Source organism: Rhamphochromis sp. 'chilingali' (genome assembly GCF_963969265.1).
Source record: "Rhamphochromis sp. 'chilingali' genome assembly, chromosome: 3".
NCBI lineage: Eukaryota > Metazoa > Chordata > Actinopteri > Cichliformes > Cichlidae > Rhamphochromis > Rhamphochromis sp. 'chilingali'.
Window position 1 is genome coordinate 10,669,086 of NC_137931.1, and position 7,510 is coordinate 10,676,595.

Here is a 7,510-nt window from a genome sequence, read left to right on the forward strand (position 1 = left end):
ATGGCATAAGATGTAAGTACAACTTCTCCGGTTTCATATGCAAAAAAAATTATTGCGCTAGCTCACGTTGTTGCAGTGCTACCGGGATTTTAAAATAGTTACTCAAAACAGAGCGTGCCCGCTCGGACCGGTTTTAAGGGTTAACATAAGAACTGCATGGATCTACAACAACTACCATCCTCCCTGTCTCTATCCGAGATGCAGGGGGCTGGGGCAAAACCCAGAAGTGATAGGTACACCCTGGACAGCTCACCAGTCTATCATATTAGAGACAAACAACCATTTGCACTCACATTCACAGGTAATTTAGGATGACAAATTAACCTAACTCTAACAACTGCATGACTTTCAACTGCACTGTAAACCCCAACAGTCTACCTGACTTATAAAGTTTGTGGATATAACAATTAAAATTCCTCACAAAGTTGAAACAACTTAAAACTTTTCTGTTCGGTTAACGATTCAAACAGTTATAATTGTACATGGCTTAGAAGTTAAGAGCAAATACTGCTTTCTTAATTATGATTTTTGAGTAAATGTTTTTTTCCGAGCTCCGCATGTGTACGTCATGACGTCTTCTCTCTAACCTGAACGACGTTGTCAGAAAATTATGTTCAATATGGCTGCCCTTCTCGAGCGACTGGAGAACACATTTGGAGAAACTTGTAAGTAAAACGGAACCTTCGTTATGTTTATTTTTTCTGTAAAAAAGCAAGTATATTAATATGTTGCAGCCAATAACTTGTTTTCGAATGCGCTGTTGTGTTAAAAAGCACAGACCCAGGTGGTGAATAGTTGTTCGCTGTTGTTCGCGCTCTTTTTCAAACATAGATTATGTCGTCAGTTTTAACCGATTAAAACACAGTTTTACTAAGAATCACACATAAAGAAAGGGTCTTAGTGATATTTTAACGACCCCTTGCCAACACAAGAAAGTTGGCGTTTTTACAACAGCAGCCTCATTCTTCGGCAGGGTTTTTTTTTTTCTTCTTCTCATTAGCATCATTCAAAAGTGACTTAGCTAGCAGTGGCAACTTCTATCTAAAACAATTGAAATATAGCAAGGTGTTGTATATTTAGTGTGCTAATAAGGTTTTCAATATTTTTATTTTTTCTTCCAAGGCTGAAGACCAAAGACAAAAAGACAGAAGAAAAAAAAAATTCAGACTGCAATTAATTTCAGGTGGAGACAGTAAACACAGGTGAGTTGAAAGATCTATTGAAGAGTCCTTTCTTCATGGCCATTAAAACATTTTTAGGTTAAAAGACCTGTGTCATGAATCGCTGTGCGGCAGGCAGGAGTTGGACCCAAAATGCAGGACTCAGACTCAGGGAATGAACTCAAAATCACAGCTTTAATTGCTGGTCACAGAAAACGAGCATACAAAACTAAACTGGGAAAATATAAACTCACAGCTTGCAGCGAGGCACACAAGGAAACACACAGCTTGAGGGACGACGCAGCACTGACTCAGAGAAACACAGGGTTTAAATACACTGGGAAGTAACGAGGGGAATGAGACACAGAAGGAGAGCACAGCTGGGAGAAATCAGAAGTGACGAGACAAGGGAGCAAAGTAGGATACACTCACATGAGACACAGACCTTCAAAGTAAAACAGGAATTAGCACAGATGCAAACTAGACTAGGGGAGACAGAGCCACTAAGACACAGAGGGCGGCTACTAAATACTCAGAGAACTAAACAGAATACAAGAAAACCAAACTAAGACACTACACTAAAGAATACGCTGGGACAACAAAGAGAACTAAGAACATAATACAAAAAACTCAGAGGCACAAGAAACTCAAAACACTGGGTCACTGACCCAGGACCGTGACAACCTGTCTTTTTTTAAATCATGCCCTGGCTTTGTCACACTGAATCATGTTGAAAAGATCTACTTTCATGGCTCCCCCCATTACCATTTCCTTGTACTTCTTTCTACCAGTCTATTTTATTTTGTGACATTAACATCTTAAATGTACCCCTAATTATTAATAGCTGTGTTAGTATTTATAATGCTTTTTTTTTTTATCATGTGCAGATCTACCAAGGGTCAGTGGCACAGTTCACCTTTTGTGGTAAGTTATAACACTTCACATAAGTAAGTTGTTTCATCAGTTGTTCAGTTCTTATAAAATGTTGTATAATTGTACCAAATCACTGAGGATACATCCAATGTGTAAATCACAATCAACAATTTTACTGTGATATTCGCTCGTTTTTAGAGAATCTCCATTATCTTTGTTACTGAGTTTCCATTTTTGTAGGGCCAAATTTGTATTAAAAATTAATATTTTCATATGATGTGAAATGACTCAATCATTTCTAATTTTTAGAAGAAACCATTCATTAAGTCCCTTAAGGTGAAGATTTCATATATTGATAATGATAAAATTAACACAAATTAAAAGTTTCACTGATAAACACACAATTTTTCCTTGCTTTGAACCCCATGTTCTATATAGATTACAGCTCTGATCTGGAGAACACTATTTTAAAATACTGTGTAGGGTTTTTGTCAAATGATTAAGAAACAGACTCTCTGTCACAATAGACAGAAAGGTTGTATCTTAAAAGAAAAGTCTCCAAAATTTAGTAGAGTCTGATGTCATGCAGTTTCATAAACATGTAGTCTCCCCAAAGAATGACACCTGAAAACTTTGCGTTAAATGAACTTTTCTTTTCCCTTTTTAGGAGGCGCCTGATATCAACGTGAAACGCACTGCAGTACTTCATGCCCTTCCTGTATACCTGTGGGAGGAGGACCCAGAATTATTTTAGACATGTAATGTAAGTGTATTTTTGCATTACTTAAATTCTGCCAGTAAGATAAAATGCTATGGATTTTTTTAAATACAATTTAATACCCTAGCAGCTACCAAATTGTACAAACAAAATACCCTCTCTTTAGAAAACCCTCACACACAAACACACACAGGTCAGGAGCAGGGCACAGGCGTATCACAGCACTATGGCTATGCTGCAGGTGGCCCAAAAACCAGGCTGAAGTCAAGATTTAGTTTCTTTTTGAGATAAAGTCATGAAATAAAAAAATACTTTTTTTTTTAGAAAAATAACAAAAATACAAATTATGTAATGCAAGAAGCTAACACGTTAATGTACATTTTTCAAAAAAAAGTAGAGTACCCTAACTCGTTACAAAGTAACCCACTACACTGCTGAATGTTTTGCTAGATTACAGGTCATGCTTGTCACATTCTCTCAAACCAACCTTACTTATTTAATTGGGGCGATCGTGGCTCAAGAGTTGGGAGTTCGGAGCCCTGGCTCCGACAGTCTCGGTCGTTGTGTCCTTGGGCAAGACACTTCACCCGTTGCCTACTGGTGGTGGTCAGAGGGCCCGCTGGTGCCAGTGTCCGGCAGCCTCGCCTCTGTCAGTTTACCCCAGGGTGGCTGTGGCTACAATGTAGCTGCCATCACCAGTGTGTGAATGTGTGGATGACTGAATGTGTAAAGCGCTATACAAATACAGGCCATTTACCATTGATACTGTGTCTATTCCAGGCGGACGCATTGGATGAGTCGACCCTCAGTGACACTCCAGTTGCCCTTCTCACTGTGGTTACCGACAGCGCTTCCCAGTCCAGTCCATTTTACTTCCTCAAGCATGGCTGTTGTGGTGAAAGGCGATTAGGTGATGCGAGATATTCCCAGATTTGCAGATGCATTTGCTTTATTGTTTGGCTTGATCTATGCTCTGCATTTAGACTACCCCAGGAAGCTGGTTCACACATTTGCCTTTGTCCAAAATATCTTCATGGGGCTTGATGACGGCAAACCCCTGAAACCCCTGCCTACATGCTCTTAAGGAATATAAGGCAATGTTTGTTAGGACACGCACTCTGTTACTGAGCACTTTGTTTGAAGCACTTTAAGTTTACTACAGGCTTTGGGTGGATTTAACTCCATCAGTTTACCTAATTTTCCTATACTTGACTGCCTTATCTGGTTATTTGGAAGCTGATCATCTTTGTACCCATTTTAAAAAAAATGTTTTTCATTTCTATTTTTAAAAAAAGTGATTAGTATTTGACTTTTTGTTTTGCATTTTTGTGTATTTTGAGAAAGATGCAATTAGGACTGATGTTGTCCTTTGTGATTTTATAAAAAGATAAATGTTCTACACAGAATTTATAATGCTCACTTTATGGTGCCGATGTCCATGTTAGTTGTTTTATAAAAACATTTGTGATGTTTTTAAATTTTCATGAAAAAATGTTAAATAAACAAAATGTAAAGTAACTGAATTTCCGTACTTTTTTTTTTGTTAGTAGTCTACACTCAAACATTGAAACATAAATATCTTTTAATTAATAATCAGATAATTTGAGTTTAGGTTGTAATATAATTGCATTGTGTTGCATCAAAATAATAAACTACAAGAAACACAAAAATATTGAAATTAAAGTATACAGTCTTTGAGTAAAGCTCAATTAATAAAATATAAAATATAATTTTAAATTTTTAGGTTAACAATAAATACAAATTTTGAGTACCCCATACTTAGAAGATATGAGTTTTTGTACTTAAATCTTTTGAGGTAATCAGTTTCCACAAAAGTTTTAAGTTCAGTCAACTTGTTCGGGTTTACAGTGTGTGAGAGGAAACCAGAGAGAACCAGAGAGAACCCACTGCAAACTAGCCAGATTGTAGATTTGAACCCAGGACCTTCTTGCTGTGAGGCAACAGCACTAACCATGCCACCAATTCAGCCCTGACACAAGTAGGAAAGCTGTGATTTCAACGCTTGATGCAGAATGTTCGGTACATCTCTGTCAAACCACAATAAATAGCGATAGCATACACTGAAAAAAAGGGATTGGCCAGCTCTTGGATTTACGTAAGCATCTTGCGTGTATTTAACACAAGTGCCTCATGCTTTAAAGTTAAGTGTAACTACATAGTGTAGAAACTACATGATATGCAGAGAGGCTAGATTAAATTGTTCATATCATGTTCAAGTGAAGTAAGTCAATAGTATAGCAATGTTAAATCCCGCGACACTGCACGGGTTTCAGACTCGCGCTCTTTAGATCGTGGTTTCAGGAAGGCATCCATCTCAGTCAAGTCGAGCAGCCACCTCTACTTTTTTTGGTATACCAAAAAAAGTAAATTGGGTTGTTGTTACATTAAAAAAGTCTAACTTGTAATTTGAACACAATAATTTCATGTTTCTATGATACAATCTAGTAAGAGTGGTTAGTTGCTGAACTCATGAAATTCACAAGATCGCACAAGATTTCAAACTGCAGGAAAATCACTGGAGTTATAAGAGGCAGACAACTACACACGCACCACGTGCATGCTATTGCTATTTATCGTGTATTATTACAAAAACAAAACAATTCTGCATCAAATACAGGAAATCATAGCTTTCCTACATTTCCTAGATTGTTGGCATGGTGGTTAGTGCTGTTGCTTCACAGTAAGAAGGTCCTGTGTTCAAATCCACATTCTGGCTAGTTTGCAGGTTTCTCTCTGGGTATTCTGGTTTCCTCCCGCAGTTAAAAGTCATGCAGTTGTTAGAGTTAGGGTTAACTGGTGATTCTAAATTACCTGTGAATGTAAATGGTTGTTTGTTTCTTTGTGATAGACTGGTCAGCTGTCCAGGGTGTACCCTGCCTTGTAACCTATCACTTCAGGGTTATTTCCCAGCCCTCCTGCAACCAGGATAAAGATAGGAGGATGGTAGTTGATGAAGACCCATTCAATCTTTATGGTAACCAGGATCTAGACTTTGTTGAACATTATGTAATATGAAGACAGCATGTAGTATTTAAGTGACCAAATAGTATTGGGGTAAAAGTTATTGAATAGTGTTAAAATAAAATGACAAAATTGTGAAGGATTAAAATATTCCAAGAGCTTAATTTACTTCATCTGAACATGTTTCAATCGCTTTTTATGAACACAAAATGCACAGGTTTACTGAATATGAAAAAGTTGTGTTGATTTAACTCAGTTGTTTAAGTTTCTGCCAAAGCAAAACATTTGTGTGCAACCAATGTCCACTATTGAATCAAGTAAATCCAACATGGCCTTTTTTTCAGTGTACATGTGGTGTGTGTATAGTTGTCTGCCTCTTATAATTCCAGTGATTTTCCTGCAGTTTGAAATCTCGTGCAATCTTATTAATTTCATGAGTCCAGCAACTAACCACCCTTACTAGGTTGTATCCTGTCATCTCAACAAGAACAAATTAAGTTGTTGAATTTCATACAGATCCTACATGATTTAATTACACTCTAAAAAATATTCATGGTGTTTGTAGGTAGAACTTAACAAAAAAGCATTTTTCTACTTAAAAAAGTAAGTTGTCTACATGTACACGTTTCAGTGAGTTGACTAATCAATGTTAAAAGTCAGTGCAACACAGAAATTAATAAACACCTCCTTAACTTAAATGTTTGAGTATATTGAACAAAATACTTTTATCATCAATCAACAACAGAAAATATTAAGTTTGTGTAACATGTAAAAGTGAGTTTGAACATCTTTCGTGTTTGAACTGCCCATAACTGGACCATAACGAAAAAATAATTACAACTACCATAAAAAAAGAAGAAATGGAGGCACCACTACCTGGTAAGTTCCTTGTTTTATAGTCTTTAATAAATATGTACTAGTTACAGGAATTTACTGCTTAAGTTTAGTCTGACAATGGCAGCTACATGATGTGAATTGACACTCTGTGTTATGCTAGTTGTTACTCTATAAAAGTATAAAAGTATAAAAGAGCGTTTGTATTTTTTCCTGTTGTTAATGAAATCTGTCAATTAAATCTGTCACTCCGGTCGTTACTTTGGTTAGCCATAGGTGTGTATGAGACCATGCATACAGCAGAGGGTAACCCCGTAGCATATGTTCGTATCATCACAGGCGTAGCAGTTGTCTGCATTCTTATCACTTTGTGGGAGTAGAGGTGTGTTTCCCCTAGACTGTGTTCGGTGAGTTAACTAAGTATTGAATTTCAAAATAGATTAATTACAAGTTATATTTGTACACTTTAAATTTGATGGTTTTAATCATAGTTTAGCATAGTAAAGTTGCTAAAGTTAAAGTTGTTAGCTAGCTTTCTTTTAGCTAGCAAACGTTCCTCGCAAATACAGAGTACATTGTCAATTTTTCCACTTATACTTAAAATTTGTCACTTGTCAGGGTGCATTTGGTTAGCTGACAGACCTTGCAGACAGCAGAGCAGGTTCAATTTGAACCTGTATATGTTCAAATTAACCAGTCAGCAGCTGCCTGCATTTTTATCATGGTGTCAGAGTAAATTTGTTTCGACGGTCTTGGGTGAGGTAACTAATTACTGACAGAGTGAAATGTGGTGAATTTATGCCAGAGTATTTATGTGAGTAAAAGTATTTCTATCAAATGTATTGATATTTTAAGCGCAAATGTGAAATATGCCTGAGGTTAAAGTTAGTTGACCTAGCAAGAAAAAACTAAATTGTGTGTGTGCACATAAGACTTGCTTTCG

At 36.8% G+C, this 7,510-nt stretch overlaps 1 long non-coding RNA gene across 1 annotated transcript; it reads left to right on the forward strand.

Moving 5' to 3' along the window:
- The first annotated feature begins 581 nt into the window (after positions 1-581).
- LOC308394296 lies at positions 582-3,897 on the forward strand. Its single transcript, XR_013971160.1, has 5 exons — positions 582-665; positions 1,123-1,202; positions 2,048-2,084; positions 2,701-2,796; positions 3,532-3,897. It is a non-coding gene; the product is annotated as an uncharacterized lncRNA (long non-coding RNA).
- The last annotated feature ends 3,613 nt before the right edge of the window (positions 3,898-7,510 follow it).